General features: G+C 40.6%; 1 protein-coding gene across 1 annotated transcript in view; it reads left to right on the top strand.

The window, feature by feature from the left end:
- Nucleotides 1–21,674, top strand: part of NRCAM (neuronal cell adhesion molecule) — a 281,628-nt gene that overhangs the window by 102,232 nt on the left and 157,722 nt on the right. The window contains exon 3 of the mRNA XM_055590272.1: nt 17,278–17,355. The gene's annotated coding sequence lies outside the window, so the exon portion shown is untranslated. The remainder of the gene's footprint in view (nt 1–17,277; nt 17,356–21,674) is intronic.

Here is a 21,674-nt window from a genome sequence, read left to right as displayed (position 1 = left end):
GGTATGTTTATGTGTAGTTCTATACATATATTTGTGATTAATGTTAAAGAAACATTTATGAGCTTTCTTACTACTGAATGCTACAAAAAGAGCTTTATTTGCTTGTTTATAGTTGATTTACAGTGTTAATTTCTGCCATGCAGCAAAAGTGACTCAATTATACACATATATACATTCTTTTTCATATTCTTTCCATTCTGGTTTATCACATAATAAATATTGATATATATTTATCAATATATATTGAATATATCAATATATTCAATAAATAGGATATTGAATATAGTTCTCTGTGATATACAGCAGGACCTTGTAATTTATCCATTCTCTATGTAATAGTTTGCATCTGCGAACCCCAAACTCCCAGTCCATCCCTCCCCCACTCCCTCTTCCCTTTGGCAACCTCAGGTTTGTTCTCTGAGTCTGTTTCATTGATAAAGTCATTTGTGTCAGCTTCCCTGGTGGCTCAGACGGTAAAGCGTCTGCCTACAATGAGGGAGACCCCGGTTCAATCCCTGGGTCAGGAAGATCTACTGGAGAAGGAAGTGGCAACCCAGTCCCGGAGCCTGACAGGCTCCAGTCCATGGGGTCACACAGAGTTGGACACAACTGAGTGACTTTCAGTTCACTTCAGTATTTCATTGTATACATATACCACATGTTCTTCATCCACTCAGCTGCTGATGAACACTTCAGTTGTTTCCATGTCTTGGCTGTTGTAAATAGTGCTGCTATGAATGTTGGGGTGCGTGTATCTTTTTGAAATGACAGTTTTCTTTGGATATGTGCCCAGGAGTGGGATTGCTGGATCACATGATAATTCTGATTTTTAAGGTTTTTAAGGAGTCTCCTTACTGTTCTCCATAGTAGGTGCACCAACTTACATTCCCGCCAACAGTGTAGGAGGGTTCCATTTTCTCCACACCCTCTCCAGCATTTATTTGTAGACTTTCTCATAATGACCATTCTGACCTGTATGAAGTGATACTTCATTGTGTTTTTACTTGCATAGAAATGGAATCTTAAACCAGCCAATCAGGAGTCACCTGATCAGCACTAGTGAGGTCATCTGCCTAATAGACCTCTGCTGCTCGCTAAAGGAGAGTAGCTTTGCAATAACCAACTTGCTTTTTCCCTAGTATAACTCCTTCTTCCTGCTCTGTTCTGCCTATAAAAGTCTTTCATTTCGTAAAGCTTCTCAGAACCTTTTTCTCTCTGCTAGATTGGAGGCTACCTGATTTGAATAGATTTTCCCTTGAATAATAAACTTTTAAATTTTTTAATACACCTTAGTTTATCTCTTAACTGTTATCTCCTTGTCAGTTTGACTATATCCAAATGTGGGATGTTTTGACCCTGTCTAAGATGGTCTAATGAGAGGGAAAGCATTATTATCAACAGGGAGAGAATAGAAGAGAATGTTTTAAAGAAAAAATATTCCCTTAGAGAGTGAAGTAATTCAAGTAACCATAGCACAATGAATAAGAAGGATATGACTACTAATTGAAAACCATGAAGCTCTACTTACATGCCACACACCCTCCCTGGAACAAGTCACTAATATCTGCTCAGAGCTGTTGGAATAGCCTTTTGCATGATCTTCCTGTCTCTATTCTCCTGCAGCCTGTTTTTCAATACAGCCTGTTTTAGACTTTAAAGTGGACCTCAGATCATGTCATTCCTCTGCTCAGAACCCCTCTCAGGGGCTTTCCATTCCAGGCAGAGGGAAAGCCAGAGACCTTGCAATGATAAACCAGCCCAAGCTCATCTGGTGCCCCACTCCACGTCTACCTTCATCTTCTGCTTTTCTCTCCCTTATTCACTCCCTTTAGCTACTCTGATCTTCTTGCTATTCTCAAATATGCAAACTCCTGGGACTTACCTTAGCAGTCCAGTGATTAAGACTCCCTGTTTCCAGAGTGAAGTAAGCCAGAAAGAAAAACACCAATACAGTATACTAACACATATATATGGAATTTAGAAAGACAGTAACAATAACCCTGTATAGGAGACAGCAAAAGAGACACTGATGTATAGAACAGTCTTTTGGACTCTGTGGGAGAGGGAGAGGGTGGGATGATTTGGGAGAATGGCATTGAAATACGTATAATATCATATATGGAAAGAGTTGCCAGTCCAGGTTCGATGCACGATACTGGATGCTTGGGGCTGGTGCACTGGGACAACCCAGAGGGATGGTATGGGGAGGGAGGAGGGAGGAGGGTTCAGGATGGGGAACACATGTATACCTGTGGCGGATTCATTTCGATATTTGGCAAAACCAATACAATAGTGTAAAGTTTAAAAATAAAATAAAATTAAAAAAAAAAAAAAAAAAAAAAAAAAAACCACAACTCCCTGTTTCCAATGCAGGAGCTGTGGGTTTGATCCCTTATCAGAGAACTAAGATCTCACATGTTGCACTGGATGGCCAAACCCCCCCCCCCCAAAAAAAAATGAACAAACAAAAAACTTGTAAGCACCTACCTCGGAGTCTCTGAATTTTCCTAGAACTCTTGCCTTACCTGCAAAACCCTTTCCCAATGGCTCTCACACACACCTTCCTCAAATCTTTACTGAGATCACACATTCTTAGAGTTTTTCCCTGACCATCATATGTAAAATGTCAACAGCTCCCCATCTCTGCCCTCCCATCCTCTCACCATACATTGTTTTTTTCATTCTAACATATTCTGTCTATTGAATTATTTATTATGCTTTCTGCTTGTCTTCACCCACTAGAATATAAGTTATATGAGAGCCAGAATTCCTGCCCTGTTTAGTCACTGTTCTCTCCAGCACCTGGATCATACCTGGTACTTACTAGGTACTCAGTAACTATTTGCCAAATAAACAAATGAATCATGGAAAGTTAACTGGGGAAAGGAAACTGAAAGTCTAGGAATCATACAATATGGGGAAAAAAAAAAACCCTTAAAGAAGACTGGTGTCTACTCACCCCATGTGTACTGACAGGCATGTTTCCCGGGTGTGCCAGATAGTTGATTCAGAAAGAAAGGCCTTGGATGCCTTCAGTGTCATGCTTTAATGCAAATGATGCTGGGAATAGCGATGAGAATAATGCAAAAAGCGGGGGAACGGTGGGGAGGTGGAAATTGAAAATGGAATTGCTTGTTTTGCTTCCAAAGTAGTGATTTCAAAGCAGAGAACTTGAATAGGAAATAAAATAACAAAAACTGTGTCTCTGAAAATGCAAACTTCATTTACATTCTGATCTGTGTGATTTTTCAAGTTCAATGATCCAAGGTCAGAGGGTACTTGTATTAGCATAGACTTTGCTTTGTTTATTCACCTCTGACCAAACCTCTGAATTCCTTTTCATGATGGTAGTGTTCTGATGACAATAAAACCAAGCTTTCATAACACCAGTAACATTTATACAGCACTTGGACAACTCTTAAATGAATTGTCCTAGAGACCTTAGGAGCTAGGTCAGGATTATTAACCCCATTTTGTACACAGTGAGGTAAGCTGTTTTGTCACCTGGTAAGCTATTGAATTCATAATTTGATTGCTTTATTTAGAAATAATGGCTCATTTATTACAGATCATGTTACATTAAAGATGACCTCTTTTTAAATGGACAGCTTCATATTTGGTCTTGACTTTGGTCAGTGATCTGGAACTCATAGAATTGTGATTTGTATAAGACCAAGAATTTCAGATTCTCAAGTTGAGAGGCTGATTTAGAGACTTGAGACTCCCAGAGCCATTTTGGTATTGATCAGGATTAGGCCACTCTGCCCAGAGACTGCTAGGGAGAAATCTGTACTGGTGGGCTTAAGTGTGATTGGGGGTTCTCCCAGGCCATAATTGAAATCCTGTTAGATTCCTCAGCTTTTTTGTTTTGTTTTTTCTTTTCTTGCTCAGAAAGTTCCCTCTGACTTAAAAAAAAACAATGTAAAAACTAAAGTGGAAAATTAGTGCTTGCAGGGACTTCCCTGGTGGTCCATGGGCTAAGACTCCCTGCTTCTAGTGCAGGAGGTGCGGGTTCGGTCCTTGGTCAGCCAACTAAGATCCCACACGCCACAGGGCCAGTAGATAGACAGATAGTACCTAATGCCAGTTCTGAAGCTCTTTGGGAAATACAGTTTTAAAAAGAAAGAAAATTAGCGCTTGTATAGACAACTAAGAAATGGAGGCAAAAATCTTCATTAGGCGGTCTCGGGTGCCAATCAAAATTATGGGAAACAGAGTCAAAGTCTCTAGAGTGACATCAAAGTTGTATTTGGAACGCATTTAGTTTTGTTTCTGTTGTGGTTCATTCCTTTCCAGAGCAGTATTATGAAAAGACCGCAATTGAGTTCAGTGAGCGTGGCAACTGCTCAGGAAGCTGTGGGGAAAGTGAAAGTGAGGAGACAGCCTGTGAATTCATGTCTGCGTCAAGAAGAGATGAGGAAACCAGAGCAAAAAGAAATTTTGAAGCCAAAGGGGCTTGCCAGCTTTGAAAACTCATATCTTAAGATAAAGAAAGAAGAAAGAAATGCCTAGTCTTTATCTGAATGTTTGAAAGTTTTTCAGACCTCTTATCATTTTACCTGTATAGTGAGATAGGTTTAGTGCCAACAACAACAAAAAATATGCAAATTATACTCTTAATTGTTTAATGCATTCATTATTCTTTATGGGCCCTAAATCTGATTTATTGCATTTTCATCCCTTTCTTTACAGTCTGACTTATTATTTGTAACATCTGCTAAGACTGTGAACTAGAGTTTTGATAACAATGGACAGCTTAATTGAGCATTTAAAACTTTGCCTTAAAAATTAGAATAATTTTGAACATGTAATTTAAAAGTTATTTTTAAATGTGTAGGGCCAAAGTGTAAATTGTTTGAATGTAATTTTTTTTTTTTAAGTGTTAGTCACTCAGTCATGTCTGACTCTTTGCAACCCCATGGACTGTAGCTTTCCAGGCTCCTCTGTCCATGGCATTCTCCAGGCAAGAATACTGGAGTGGGTAGCCATTCCCTTCTCCAGGGGGTCTTCCCAACCCAGGGATCGAACCTGGGTAATTACTAGGCTTTAAATCAAGTCAGATTAAACTTTAAAATTAAGATATTTGTAAGGCTATGTCTCTAAAGGTGATAGATGTAGAGGCCTCTGCAAATAGTCTGTCATTAGTCACTGGGACCTATAAAATCAAGGAGGCTTTGGTAGTTTATAATAAAATGTGGATAAAGCATCTTTGGGAGCATTCTTCTGGCTGTTTACATTGCATTCTTATGGTAACTTAGGCAGAACAATGAATTGACAGATCTGAATTGTATCATGAGTTTGGTGGAAAGATGAATTATGCATATCATATGGATCAAGTCTATACACCTTTTCTGAACTTTGAGAGATAGTCTGGGATGAACTGTGTTGTTCTGGGGTCAGAGCAGCTCAATGACACAATCACGAGTTTGATGTTTCCTTATTCCTATTTTTTCCAGAATTTGAAATGCAAAAATTTCTGTCACCTTCTTACTGAATGTTTAAATCTGTGCAAATTAAAAGAGGTAGCATATGGCAAACCTGATTATATATAAAAGGTAGAGTTTTTCCTTTTCCCTTGTATATGTGCTCTTAGCACACAGCATTTTGCCAATCTGAATGTTTTTCCCATTCAGCAGCATACATTAGCATTGACAACCATATTTTAAAGGAAGAAACACTGTGCATTTGATTCTTTGTTCACATCCATAAATATTAATCAAGCTAGGACAATATTTAGTTAACTGTCCCGTTTTCACTTTACATGTTAATGAAAGATGCCAAGTAATCATATTTTGTGAAGTTTAATACACTTCATTATTTTTCATCAAATAGTTTCACTTGTCCCCCGCTACCCTCCACCCTGCAAAATATCCACTTGAAACAGTATTAATCAAGTGTGTGCAACTTAATTTGTCAGACTTGCAAATTCAGGTGACTCACTTTTAATCAAATTCTACTTCATTAGTAGAGTATACAGTAAAAATTTAAGAGACTTATGTTTTGATCAACACAAAAGAATTAAAAAACAGAGGGATGTTTCTAATTTCTCTTCTGACCATGATGATCTTTGATATGTTAACTACTGCCTTTCATCTGAAAGCTTCAGAGCTTCACCTATTTTTGTAACTGTACAGGAATTCATTTGCTTTTGCCCTCATTTTCACTTTGCTGTTTTAAAATCGTTAAAGCAGCAAAATAAGTATTATTTCTAATGAAATCATTCCTTTCCTACCCTCATCCTCATTAAAGTGCATCTGGGGCTCCCCATGATGCTTGAGGTAAAGACTGAAGGATCTCCAGGGCTCCACAGGGCTGGGCCTCTGCCTGCCTTTCCAGCCTCACTGGGGCTGCTCACCTTTGCCTCTGCTGTGCTCAGACCACCCTTCTTCCCAGCTCCATTTCTTACGTCCCAGCCCAGTCATTGTTTCCTTCAGGAAGACCAGCCTCCTTGACAAAGCCAGTTCCATCACCACACACTAGGAGCCCCATGCAGCTCTGCACTGAAGACTTTAAAGAATTGTTATAAAATTATTAATATATTGTTCAGTAGAGTTCTGGGTAAAAGGAAAAAAAAGAATTATTATTTTAGATTCATTTCTGTGATTATTTGATCAATACCTGTCTCCTGCGGTTGCCTAGAATCTTCATGAGGGCAAGAAGGGGTTTGGTTTGTGGATGTTTTCATTGTGTTTTCACCATTGTATCTCGGGTGCCCAGCATAGGACTTGGCAAGTCATAGCCATTTAACTAATATTTATTGAGGGGATGAATAAATAAATGCTCTATGATGGTAGGATTTTATTGTGTGCACTACTCTATCTTCAGTACCTAGAATAGTGTCTAAGGCATCAGTTCAGTTCAGTTCAGTCACTCAGTCGTGTCCTACTCTTTGCGACCCCATGAATCGCAGCACACCAGGCCTCCCTGTCCATTACCAACTCCCGGAGTTCACTCAGACTCACGTCCATCGAGTCAGTGATGCCATCCAGCCATCTCATCCTCTGTCGTCCCCTTCTCCTCCTGCCCCCAATCCCTCCCAGCATCAGAGTCTTTTCCAATAAGTCAACTCTTCGCATGAGGTAGCCAAAGTACTGGAGTTTCAGCTTCAGCATCAGTCCTTCCAAAGAAATCCCAGGGCTGATCTCCTTCAGAATGGACTGGTTGGATCTCCTTGCAGTCCAAGGGACTCTCAAGAGTCTTCTCCAACACCACAATTCAAAAGCATCAATTCTTCGGCGCTCAGCCTTCTTCACAGTCCAATTCTCACAACCATACATGACCACAGGAAAAACCATAGCCTTGACTAGACGGACCTTTGTTGGCAAAGTAATGTCTCTGCTTTTCAATATGCTATCTAGGTTGGACATAACTTTCTTTCCAAGGAGTAAGCGTCTTTTAATTTCATGGCTGCAGTCACCATCTGCAGTGATTTTGGAGCCCAGAAAAATAAAGTCTGACACTGTTTCCACTGTTTCCCCATCTATTTGCCATGAAGTGATGGGACCGGATGCCATGATCTTCGTTTTCTGAATGTCTAAGGCATAGTTGTTGCTTATTAAATATTTGTTGAATAGATTAATGTTTGCCTGACTTTTTCAAGGACACAATATATTGGTGAGAGAGTATAAGGTGTACTTTGAATTTTTTTTCTGGCAACTACCCTATATTCATTAATTTAACGGAATTAGAAGGAAGTCTGTTTGTTGTTGTCTAGTCACTTGGTCATGTCCAGTTCTTTGCGACCCCAAGAACTATAGCCTGTCAGGCTCTTCTGTCCATGGGATTCTCCAGGCAAGAATACTAGAATACAAGAATACTTGCCATTTCCTTCTCCAGGGGATCTTCCCTACCCAGGGATCGAACTCATGTCTTCTGCAAGTCTCCTACATCGAGGGATTCTTTGCCACTTAGCAACCAGGGAAGCCCATATATAATGTAAAAGTTACTATTTTTAAATGTGTAGTTCAGGGGTAGTAAGCCCATTTGTATGACCATCACTATCATCTGTCTCTGGAAGTTTTTCATCATCCCAGACTGAAGCTACCCGTTAAACAAGTGGCTCCCCGCACAGCTATGTGGTTTTATAAAACTTTTTTTAATTTCCCTTGGAATCTTTTCTTCTCATCACTTCACATGGAAGTTTGGTATGTAAAATATAGAAAAGTGAACTGCTTTTGCTTCTAGAATAGGGTTGGGTGCCTTGTTTCATTGTGTGTCTTGGTGGGTGGCAGCATTATCTGGAGACTGTGTTCCAGGACAAGGATGCCTTGGAGAGACGGGGGAACCTGGGACCATGCTGGGAGACACCTGCCCACCCATGGGTAAGCTCTCATCTCCCCTAGTTTAACATGGAATCATCTTGGTTTCCTCTTTTCTCTACACACACACACATACACACACTCACACATACACATACACAGATATACACTGACTGTCACTGTCCTAAAACTGTGAGCTTCTTAAGGATTGGGATCACGTCTTAACTTGTCTGGATTCCTGGAGCTCTGTAATGTTTGTTGAAAGAGTTTGTATTCCACCCTGTGGATGAGAAACCTTCCCAGTTCTACTTTCTTCTAGGAAGGAAATGTGACAACCTCACAAAGTGGCCTCTTTCCCTGTTGAACCATCTTTACCATGTTGCCCGTGGTGTGGCCCAGGGCTGCATCCCCCAGGACTCCCTGGGGTGCCTGTTACAAGAATGGATTTCCATCCTTGCCTACAAAGAGTGAAAGTCTCTCAAAAACTCTGTTTTATTTTCTTTTTTCAAGAAAGCTTAATTTGCTTTCAATGGATCAGAGAGGTGATGAATTTTAAAAGCCGAGGTTTTAACTCAGTACTTACTATTCTGCTGTAGCCATTAAAAAAAAAAAAATTATTGGACTATAGTTGATTTGCAATGTTGTGTTGGTTTCTGCTGTACAACAAAGTATATCAGTTACACATATACATATATCCACTCTTTCACATTCTTTTCCCATATAGGTCATTGCAGAGTTTTGAGAACTTGAAGAGCCCCTGTGCTATGCAGTAGGTCCTTATTAGTTATCTATTTTATACATAGTAGTATGGATATGTCAATCTCAACCTCCCAGTTTATCCCTCCCACCATTCCTCCCTGGTAACCATAAATTAGAAAAACTCTATTTTCAATCTTACCTATGTTCTAGGTACAGTGTTATTTTTTATACCATCACCTTAAATCTTCTGTATTTGTTTGGTTTATATTCAGTGAAGTTGAGAAATAGTTTCTCACTGTCTGTGATATAAAATTTTTTAAGATTTTATGTTCATTGACATATATTGACAGTTCAACCAGCCTCCTTTAAGCTTTTTCTTCCCTCAATGAAGTAAACAGTTATTTTAATTGTCTTTAAGAGGACTTATTTAATATCCTTTAATCACTCTTGCCCTACTGCTCTGAATACACTGCTAAGTTGCTTCAGTGGTGTCCGACTCTGTGCGACCCCATAGACGGTAGCCCATCAGGCTCCCCTGTCCCTGGGATTCTCCAGGCAAGAACACTGGAGTGGGTTGCCATTTCCTTCTCCAATGCATGAAAGTGAAAAGTGAAAGTGAAGTCGCTCAGTCGTGTCCGACTCTTCGCGACCCCATGGACTGCAGCCTACCAGGCTCCGCCGTCCATGGGACTTTCCAAGCAAGAGTACTGGAGTGGGGTGCCATTGCCTTCTCCATGAATAAACTAATACACTAATATTATAAAATTAAATCTGTTCCTCTTAGATTATAGACACAGAAAAGGGGTCAATGAGGGAATAGATTTAATTTAAAGTTTCTGTTGTGTCCATGGCATGCTGACTCTATTAGATAGGGCAGAGCTAGCAGTTGTAACAAACCCTTGAACAGTAGAAACACTTTCTTTCTAAAAAAAAGTAGAGTTCCTTTCCAACTCTTGTTCCTTTCCAATTCCTCACAGTCCAGTGCTAGTAATATAGACTATCTGCCAGGTGGGAAGGATCTCTGCTTGTCACCCTTCAGGGACCTCCAGTGACAGGGGCCAGGCCATGTGGCTTCCAAAGTCACACTGGGTATTGACATCCAGCCAACAGTGGGGAAATATGATGTGTGGTAAAGACACACTTGCTTCCGAAACATCTGGGCAAAGAAGTGATACATATTAGCACTCTTCCATCTCAAGGTCTTTCCAGAATTCAAGGGGGTCTGGAAATATAGACCCTGGACAGGAGCCTCTTCCACACAGCCCCTCTACATGACAGAGGGAACAATGGCTCTTTGATGAACAGCCAGCATTACTGCCCACTGGATTTCTAGGTTTCCACTTATAGTCATTCCTCCTGGAAAACCATGAAATGTGGCATGTCCTAGGTACCGTGAAATGTTCCGATAATGTATGTGTATGACAGCATGATGGCCAGGGAAACTGACAGGCAGTAAGACGGCATTTATCCAACATCAGTGTGATTTGCTTACTCTTGGTTGTTTGCACCAGTCTACAAGGTAGCAGGTGACAATGTCACTTAAAACAGGCAAAAGCTTCTGGGGATGGTCTGTCTTCAGTCTGTTTAATTTGATTTATCAGGTTTTATATCTCTGAAAAGCATATTGGTTCACCCGAGAGTTTCCCATCAGAATGGATCTCTGCCTCACTCTACCCTGACATTTAAGAGGTCATGGAGGTGGTCCCAAGTCCAGGTGGCGCAAGTGGTAATGAACCCATCTGCCAATGCAGAAGGCGTAAGAGACGCAGATTCAATCCCTGGGTCAAGAAGATGCCCTGGAGAGGAAATGTCAACCCACTCCAGTATTCTTGCCTGGAGAATCTCATGGACAGCAGAGCCTGTTGGGCTGTAGTCCATGGAATCACAAAGAACTGTACACGACTAAGTGAATAACACACACACACACATACACACACGCAACAAGTTTATTGGTCTTGTAAGGGTAGGCTGAAGTTGACACTAAACTTAGAATTAAAAGTCCGGGCTCTGTGTCCTCATAACCCTTGCCAGCCAGGTTGTGGTAGAGGTGGGCCCCTCTGGGTGCCATCTTGTTGAGGTACTAGTTGGAGAACTTGCTTTATTTCAGACCATACTTTCTGCTTTTGGAATGTATTTTGTTTCATAGGCTGCTGAAATGGGGAGAACTGGGTTTCAAGATGATTTTGGCTTTCTGCCATGCTGAACTGAATTCGGCTGCTGGATGGCAGGCACACCCCAGAGAAACCAAAGATAAATGCCAATTTTAATAGGGTTGTTTATTTATCCTTTTCTCTCTGGTTAATAAGTATGAATGAGCCCCAGATTCAGTCCAAGGATCATGTCAAAGGCAGGAAGTTAAGAAAAGAAAGAAGAGTTTGGGTTTTAGTCCATGACTGATACAACTGACGTTTCATTAAGACCAAAGATTAAAATAACTTTGTAAATTACTATCATTTCCTAGTGATAAAAACACAAAACGATTTTGCATGCGACTTAAATATGTAATAGTGCAGGCATATAAATATATTTTTATGTATAAGGTTTCCAGAATTGGTGTTCAGAAAAGTGTTTAACTGTATATTTTTAAGAGTGTAAACAGGAAATAACTGTCACAATTGAAAATATAATTGGACTGAGAAGTCGAATGTTTCATATTTTGATGTAATCTACCCCAAAGGGTAGATTATCATCCCTAAGACCAGTTTTTAGAAATCAACCTCACAGAAACCAAAGAGTAAGCATTTTTAATGACCTCACAGTTGTGCTGAAGAGTATAAACTAAATGAAATTTCAAGTATTTTTCCTTGCTGATACTATTTCCTAACAGTGTTTGCAAAATAGATTTTTGGTTGTATTGAATGTTGTGAATTCTAATTTTAAAACAAATTATGCCAAAAATACCAATCAATAATTAAATTTATTTTGGAGCTGTTAGGAAGTTTATTTTATTATTTTTCTATGACTGGCCAAGGCAAGTATCCACTTTTTTGAAATACTGAAAATTTTCAATCTTATGCACCATTGAATTCATTTTTTTTTTGTAATTGTTTTACCTTGTGTACCTTGACCTTTGGATTTGTTGCATTTTTCACCTAGATGTTATTCATCTTTCATGAAGGCAACTTTTAAATTACATCAGATTTTATCTTGACCCTTTGAGTTAGAACTGGCTTTCTTTAATAGGATAAGTTGATCGTATTTTGGTAAAGAAAAAATTAAATTGTTACTTTGGTATTGGAAAAATAATCCTTCACAATGATGTATTACCCTATGCCATTGACCTAAATATGTGTCAGAGTGATGAAAGCCCATTGATACAGTTGTCAAAGCAAGAGTAATGAATGTAACAAGCATTCGTTCTCTAGAAATGTTTGGCATAATTGCTGACATGGTAATACAGTTAATACATAGTCTTTTGGTGATCTTTGCAAAGGTTTGAGGGTTTACATCATCAGACGGAGGTTAAAAATGAGGCAGTGCCCCTTTCAGTAGTATAGGTAAGCAAGGATAAAATCATTTTCTCACATGATGCTTATGGGAAACCAAACCTGTGGGAAATTACACAGGTGTGCTTTTTTTTAGGGCATTTTACCTTGAATTGAATCATACTGAAAATAATGCAAACTTATCAAAAGAACCGTATTTCTTTGCCTCCTTTTTATTTTTTTATTTTTTTTATGTAACAGACTTTAGGTTTTTATTTATTTATTTATTTTGCTTTTGTTCCATTTTCTTTTTTTTTTTTTTTATTTTTAAACTTTACAATATTGTATTGGTTTTGCCAAATATTGAAATGAATCCACCACAGGTGTACATGTGTTCCCCATCCTGAACCCTCCTCCCTTACACTGTTGGTGGGAATGCAAACTAGTACAGCCACTATGGAGAACAGTGTGGAGATTCCTTAAAAAACTGGAAATAGACCTGCCTTATGACCCAGCAATCCCGCTGCTGGGCATACACACTGAGGAAACCAGAAGGGAAAGAGACACGTGTACCCCAATGTTCATAGCAGCACTGCGTCCTTTTTAAAATCCATGTTCAGAACATCTTCTATGCCATACCCAGTAGTATTTTCATACCTGCCCCTTTTGTGAGACACTAGAGAATCCCAGAGACAGAGGAGCCTGGTGGGCTGCTGTCTATGGGGTCGCACAGAGTCAAACTCGACTGAAGCGACTCAGCAGCAGTAATTAAAAGCATTCCTGGAAGAGAGGCATAGACATGCTAGTGCAGCAGGTGTTGCTGACAGCTGGAAAGCTTAGTCCAGCTGTGCTGAACAGGGGGCAGGGCGGAGGGTAGTACCCAGCTCAGCACCTCGGGGACTTCTGTCTGACAGCAGCTGAGATCTCGCCATTTGTCCTTCCTGTAGGTTTTGACCCTGTGGACCATCCTTTTCCCTTCCTGACCCTCTTCATTCTCAGCTTCTTTGATGCCATCCTCTCAGTCTGCCCACTCTGTCTGAGAATTCCCTGCTCTCTCAGTTCCATCTCAGTAGCATCCCACTGCAAGTTTATCCTACCCTCTCTCAAAAGGAAGAAATAGAAAAAGCAGGAGTTTGGGATTCAGACGGAAGTGGTCTTGTGCTCTGAGTGAAGGATTTGCCAGTTGTGTGACAGGGGTCATTAACTCCACCTCTTTGTGCTTGAGTTTTCTGCCTCTGAGTCCAAGCAGTAATGATGCTTCTAGAATTGGTGTATCACCTGTGCATCTGGGACATAGTACAGCCTGTTCCATGTTAGTTCTCTTAGCTCTCCCAGGTAAAAATTATAGTAAAATCAATTTTATTGACCTGTGTCTTTAATGGACTCACTCCCCAATATTTAACTGTAGCCTCTAGTCATCTGTAATACAGATTTTTCAATAGCAGCTCCCCAGCAACGTGATGTTAGTGTTTCAGACACAATGAGGTGCCAAATAGAGGGGGCAAAGAGACTTTTAAAGGGCTTAGATCAGCAAACTCAGGCACTCTCTAAGTTTCTGTTGATTTCACCATACAGAGAAATTTGTTTTAGAAGAAACTTTAAGAACAGTCTACCTTAAGAAGAACAGTCTACCTTTTGAGTTGCATACCCACCTTACCATGATTATTTGGAGATAAAGGATTGCGGGTTATTTTGGTCAGTGGACCCAAGAATGCTTACCTTCCCCTCTGCCTATGAGATTCCCTAATGTTTACCTTCTGCTTGTAGAGGTCATTGCCAAAGCAAGAGGAAATACACTTGCATGAGTAGCTGAAGCCTTGGTCTTGATCCCAGGGCAGAGTTCTGTTACTCTAGGCTGGAAGAGGTGACAGGCTCCTTTCCCCTAGGTGAGTAATGACCTGGAAGCAGTGCCCTCCGTTAGGCAGGGTCTGATTCCCTTAAGCCCAAACCAGTGTCAGATACTAGCACAGCAATGTGAGGATACCAGTAAATCAAGGCTCACATATCATAACAGAAAGAAAGGTCACAGGAGGGGTTTCCCTAGTGTCACGCCTGGCACTGGGCTACCCCACCTACCCCCAGGCAGGACCAGAAGCAGAGCTGAGTTGTCCTAGGGGAGAGCAATGTGGAAAGATGCAGAGAAGGCTGGGTTGGGGGGAGAGAAGTGAGAGCCCACACGCATGCTGACCTGATGGAGTTCCCCTTCTAAAGATGCACTCACGTATTAGGACAATGAAGTCACAAAATCTGTCCATTAATTAAATAAAGATCATTATTTCTTGCAATAATATCAAATGTCATGGCCAAATCAGTGTTCTTACCCCTAAATCAGTGTTCCGTCAGTGTTTCCTGATTCATCTTAGAGTTGGGCTTTGGAGGATGCGCCCAGAAGCCAAAAATCTTCTTTGTTGGTGACTGAAACATTCCCCAGAGTAGCCTCCCTTTCCAGTCTCTACCCTCCTGGACAGTTACCACACTGCTGACAACTGTTCTTTCCTCTTGCCTGAAACCTTCAGCAGGACTGCATTGTGCTCGGGTTCAAGTTTAGACTTGTCAGTTGGTCGGTGCTAAAGGTCCCTTGCTCTCTAGTACCATATGACCTCTGTAGCCTCCCCTCTTGGCCATATTCCCTGCCTCCCACCATCACTGTGCCTGTTGCTCCATCGCTCTACTAGTGGGGACATACCACCCTCTTGGTCATTGCCGTTCCTTCTCTCTACTGAGAAAGCCCTCTCTACCCATCTTTAAGTGTTATGTCCTGTGGAAACCTTTCTTCCCATCTTTAAGTGTTATGTCCGATGGAAATCTTTCCTTGATGCGCCCTTGTAGAATCAGTTGTTCTTTTGTGGTTTCATTGTTGTTGTTGTTGCTTGACTCTTTGTGACCCTTTGGACTGCAGCACACCAGGCTTCCCTCTCCTTCACCATTTCCTGCAGCTTGCTCAGACTCATATCCATTGAGTCGGTGATGCCATCCAACTATCTCATCCTCTGTCGTCCCCTTCTCTTCTTGCCTTCAGTCTTTCCCAGAATCAAGGTCCTTTCTAATGAGTCAGTTCTTCACATCAGGTGGCCAAAGTACTGGAGCTTCAGCTTCAACATCAGTCCTTCCAATGAATATTCAGGATTGATTTCCTTTAGGATTGACTGGTTTGATCTCCTTGCAGTCCAAGGGACTCTCAAGAGTCTGTGGTTTCATAGTATGTTCTATAAATATTGCATTTTATGGTGACTGATGGTAGTTCTGGTTTTCCCATCAGTACATGGACTAAGATCTCTCATGTATGAAACATGTCGTATTTAATTCTTATCTTCTTATTTATATTTATCCAGTCTTTTGACAGATGCATATCAAATATTCAATGTTTGGTTGAATTATTATTAAAGACATAGCTTCAAATACTTGTAAACTCTTTCCTACACACTTCTAGAGATTTTATAAGTGGGAACTAAATGACAAAGAAAGAAAACCTCATCTATCCTAAATTGATTTTAATTTCAAGAAAGAATTACTAACCTCTGCACCATTAACATTTTGTCCTGATAAAATACCATTGCATCAGAGCCAATGAAAATCAAATGAATGGTTTTACATGTAATGAAGATAAAGCTTTTTGCAGTTGAACACAGAAGATATCTTATAACACGTGCCTAAACTACAACATCTGAGACAATGACACATCTTTTTATTTTGGTAATAGAATCATTTTGTGATTCATAGTTGTCTTCATATTTGAGTTAAGCCAGGAATTCCTGAATTGACACTTGTGTCTCTTCTCTGAAAGGTTTTTCAGAGGTTGATAGTATGACTTCTGTTTTCAAAAGTCCAAAGTCCAAAAAGCCACAGATTCTCTTTTAGAAAACCATGGATGTCCCTGAATTGGTTGTCTTAAAAAAAGAGAGAGAGACCTAATGTACTCAGCTGTGATTGTTTTCCTCCCGTCTGCACTGTCCTTTGCTGGCTACTTCTCAGCTGGAATATTTGCAAAGGGAACACTGGGAACATTCAGGATGAGGAGAGGAGACTTGAAGATGGTCAGGCTCTGGATTGTCCATAGCTGGCCCTTTGTCAAAGCCCAGGTGGGTCTTCTCTGCTCTGGACTGCTCCTATCATCTCTTTATGACCCTCTTTGATTCTGGCAGCTTAAGAATTTAAAGTGTAGCCAGCTACCCAGATGATTCTGATGCTTATAAAGTTTGAAGCTTGCTGATTAGTAGGTGCTCTTATAGTCTCTAAAATCCTACTAAAGACAAAAGCAGAGGCCCAGAAAGTGGTACCATATTCAGTCACACAGCTCATATTGTGGCTCACATGGTAAAGAATCCACCTGCATTGTGGGAGACCCAGGGTCGGGACGATCCCCTGGAGAAGGGAATGGCAACCCACTCCAGTATTCTTGCCTGGAGAATTCCATGGACAGAGAAGCCTGGAGGGCCACTGTCCATGGGGTTGGGAAGAGTCAAACATGACTGAGTGACTAACATGACTAACACTTGAGATCTTGAGGCCTTTCAAACATAGAAGATTTCCTACTCTACTAAACAAAACATTTCAGTCATCATCATCCCACAACAAGGAAGTATTGTAGCCACACTGTATGCATGCATTTTCCATATCCCCTCCATTCCCATAAACTGAAAAGGCATGGACATGATGCTTTTGATTGGGATCCATTGAGGGTATGGTCACCAGAGTTTTGGTCACTTCTTTGATGTCACTTTTGATTGAAACCAGCAAAGATGTGTTTTGGCAAATCTATACATAATTTGTCTTTCCATGCAGGGCTTCCCCTGTAATTGTGTTTCCCATCAGAGAGTCAGTTGGAGTTAATGCATTAATTATGGTGATGGATGACAAAGGTCTTGTTAACAGTCTCCCCACTCTTCAACCCACAGAGGAATGCTAAGAAGACTTTTGGTTTAAAGAAGTCAAAGGAAGAACAATTTCTTCAGATAGGAAGATCTTCTTCAAAGGTAGGAGTTTATCTTCTGAAAGGTTTAAATTAGTTACTGGTTCAAAATGGGAATTATACCATAAAATGATGTGATTGTGTAATATTATTGCCATACTGAATACTGTCCATCCAGAGAGTATGATGAAAAACAGAGAGTGGGGATATGGCTGCAAAAACATGAATCATACTGCATGTCAAGAAAAATGGATCAAATACACAGGGAAGAAAACCAGCCCTTTGCATCCTTTCACAGTAATAAGATTTTTGTGTTACTAAATCATGAATCATATCAAGTTTAGAAAGTAGACAGCAGAATAAAGGCACTGCTGGTAAACTATATGTTTCTGATGGAATTAAAGATTTAAAAGGAATTATTTATAAGAAAAGTTTTCTTTTTGATGCAGTCATCTATCAAAAATCGCCTGAGAACATATTATTTGTACATGATTTTTGTGTGTCTCACCGTGAAGTCTGAATAATACCAAAGTCTGCTTATGAAGTTTTAATGTGGGACTTCCCTGGTGGTTCAGTGGTTAAGAGTTCACCATCTAGTGCTGGCGGTGTGGGTTCTGTCCCTGGTCAGGGAACTAAGATCCCACATGCCTCATGGCCAAAATACCAAAGCATAAAACAGAAACAACATTGTTACAAATTCAACAAAGACTTTAAAAAGGGTCCACATCAAAAAAATCTTTAAAAAAAAAAGTTTTAATGTTACTCTGATACTCTTTCTGCTTTGTAAATCCCTTTCCCATCCACACTGCTCACTTCAGTCTGATTTATATCATTTAGAATTATCAGTTCTAGAACTGACTCTGCCAGGCCAATGATGCCGTCTTCTCAAAGGCCATTGAATTTGATGAAAAATATCTTATTTAATGATCTGGAACACAGTTCAGAGAACTGTACCTCACCCAATAATAGCTTTCTTAAGGAATTTCTGAGAGTGTGATTGTTCAGCATTTAGTTCTCTACCTTATAGGTTTTATTTAACAAATAAACTCCCATGGAATTTATGGATATCGTATGCAAGATTTTGAGGTAAAATTTTCCAAGATACTGTCCCTTGTCCTTGAGAAGTCTGAAATTGATTCATCCATATATCATTTTGTATTTCAGAGGAAATGATTCGTGCCTCCATTGAATTTGCTTCCATTGTGTTTTCAGACTAAATACATGTGACTAATTAGTTTTTGTGATGTTTCAGAAGCCCATCAGAAATCCCCAGATCAGTAGCCTGAAAATTAAGCAGGTTACTTTGTGAATCAAATAGCACAGGCTTTGTTCTGCTTGGAGAATTCTCAAAAAGTGAAAATTAGTAAGGACTAGCAACATTGCCAGAGAAGGCAATGACACCCCACTCCAGTACTCTTGCCTGGAAAATCCCATGGACAGAGGAGCCTGGTAGGCTGCAGTCCATGGGGTCGCTATGAGTCGGACATGACTGAGCAACTTCACTTTCACTTTTCACTTTCATGTATTGGAGAAGGAAATGGCAACCCACTCCAGTGTTTTTGCCTGGAGAATCCCAGGGACGGGGGAGCCTGGTGGGCTGCCGTCTATGGGTTCGCACAGAGTCGGACACGACTGAAGTGACTTAGCAGCAGCAGCAGCAACATTGCTGAGTTAGGTAATTATGAACAATAGCAAAAAGGCTTAATTTTGTATAAATCACCCTTTTAATGGGAAGCTCCCTCATTAATGTAAACTGACTCATTGTATAAAGTTTTGATATACCCAGACACACCCCCTCCAATGACTATCCATATATCATAAAATAAAGACTCCTGCCAGGTGAGGCGGTGTAAGCTACCTCTCCATTCTGGCAGGGACATGGAAGGAAGTCTGCTTACGCTGAATTGCAGTTGTTAAAAACTAGGAATTTGCAGTAATGGTGGTGTTAGTGTGCCCTTTCCACATCCTTAGACAGCAATATCATAGAAATGAGTTTCACTTCCACAGGACTCTTAGGCCAGCAAAGCTTTTTACTAAAAGAGATGACTTGTGCACAAAGGAGAAGGTGGGGAAAAGTACCAGCTCCCTGAGTAAAAGGGGCAAGTTGCTTTTATAACAAGAGGGGGGGGGGCTTGTCTCATTATCACTGATAATTTCCAGAAATGCTCAGACTTCTTGATCAGCAGCAGGTGGCTCCATGGTGGCTGTCAGGTGTAGGGTGTACTTCTGTGAGGAGAAAGGAGTGTGTGAGAATATCCTGCAGGAAAGCACTGGAATAGATAAGGTTTAAGTTTATAGTTGAGTCTTATGGCCATTAGCTATACTTGTGAGTGTAACAGAGGTAAAATTTACTCCAGCGAGCCTGGTTTATGTCTCTGGGCCTGAAGCCCCACGAGCCTTTCTTCTTTAGCTTCCAAGACCTGTTTCGCCCAAAGCTGTTACTGGTCCTTTTCCAAAATGGCTGCACTCTTGTCTTCATGTCTCAGTAGTAAGTGGCCTACCAATAAAACCCCAGCACCAGCAGTAAGCTCTGGGCAAGTTCTTCTGTAAATAACATACTGTGTGATACTTAGGAGAGGTAGGAAGACCACAAGGCCAGGAGTTTGTTTGTAAATGGTGATTTCTAGTAAAAGGGGGAAATGTGCAGAGATGAGGCAAGCAGAGGGGCTGCCAGGAAGGACTGCCCTGTGCCCTTGTAAGGTGTTAGTGGGCTCAATAAGCTGGTTCCCAGGGTAGTTTTCCTGGCTGGCTACATTATTTTCTCATTCATTCAATGCAGGAGAGTAACTTGACTTCAAAACTCTGTCTTTTAGACAGAGTTTAAAGTTCACATTCTACCTTTTGCAGTACATTCTTCTCAGAGATCTTCTTGGCTGCTCATTTGTCTGCTGACAACAGTGAACTTTTGAGTCATCAGGCACTAGTAGAGCCACAAAAATATCTCGCTTTATCTTTGTGGAGGATTTAATCTGGTGGAAACTAAATGCTGTGTGTCTTCCCATGTCTTTCCCTTGCCTCACAAAGACTCCCTGAAACTTCCCAAAACTCTAAAGCACACTTGTATTCAGAATGTCCCCAGGCTATTCAAGAATTCGGCCTCTGACATTAGAATAGAAAGTGTTTTTGTAGCTACTTACAGTTTTCAGTAGCCTTTCCCACGTTCACCAGTGGGCTGTGGTATCCGAAAGACGTGGGCAGTCAGAGCCATGGTTCTTGAAGCCCCACCCCACATCCCTCTCCCCACTCCCCTCTCTACCCAAGTCTGGTTGCATATAAAAATTGCATTTGCGTTCATCATAACATTAATGAATAAGTTCTCTGCAAGGAAGATCTGCCTTCTACCTGGATTGAAAATCTTGAGCTAAAATGCAGAACAGTTAGTGGTGGAATTTCAATAAGCAACCACAGTTGCAAAGGGAATACCCCCCAAATCACTCTGAATATTGGTTTTCTGCTCTGGCTGCATTTGTGGAAGTTTGGTCCTGATCATAACCATAATGAATCTGAAGAAGGATTACTCTCATGCTATGCCTTATGGCATGTTCCCTCTGGGTAAGCAGCAGAAGAGGAAAAATCTGACAGTTATTGGAGTTATTAAATGATTGTTTTGGTTGATGGTTTGGAACTTGTTCTTTCCATTGGACTCGTGGTACTAACTTTTTAAAATGATGTAGATGTCTTGGGAGAATGGTAGTTATATTCTGAGTAGATAATAATAAAACTGATAACAATAAAAAGACTTTATCTTATAATTAAGTTGACCTGTAAATGTGAATCAGTATTTACTTGCAGAGTCCAGCTGGTAGTACTGTTTTTGATACTATTCAACAATAAAGAGATCCATTAGGATTTTGTCCTCCAGAGTTATTTAAAGGCTGATAAGTTTTGTTTCACATTAACTTGATGCCAGATAAACCTAGGAGACAAACACATCCACAAAAGGAATACTTGTCTATGAAACTAAAGATGAAAAGCTCATTAATAAAAGCAGTTACCCTGGGAAGCCCAGAATTTACCAAAGCCAAGTGCCTGTATGCTAAGTCACTTCAGTTGTGTCCAATTCTTTGTGACCCCATGGACTGTAGCCCTCCAGGTTCCTCTGTCCCTGGGATTCTCTAGGCAAGAATACTAGAGTGGGTTCCCATTTCTTCCTCCAGGGGATCTTTCTGACCCAGGGATCGAACCTAAGTCTCTTGCACTGGCAGACTGATTCTTTATCACTGAGCCACCTGGGAAAACCACCAAAGCCAAGTTCAGTTCAGTTCAGTCACTCAGTCGTGTCCAACTCTTTGCAGCCCCATGAACTGCAGCACGCCAGGACTCCCTGTCCATCACCAACTCCCGGAGTTTACCCAAACTCATGTCCATTGAGTCAGTGATGCC

This window comes from Bubalus kerabau, chromosome 8, assembly GCF_029407905.1.
Source record: "Bubalus kerabau isolate K-KA32 ecotype Philippines breed swamp buffalo chromosome 8, PCC_UOA_SB_1v2, whole genome shotgun sequence".
Classification (NCBI taxonomy): Eukaryota; Metazoa; Chordata; class Mammalia; order Artiodactyla; family Bovidae; genus Bubalus; species Bubalus kerabau.
Note: the sequence above shows the minus strand (reverse complement) of the source record. Positions and strands in the feature narration are given on the sequence as shown.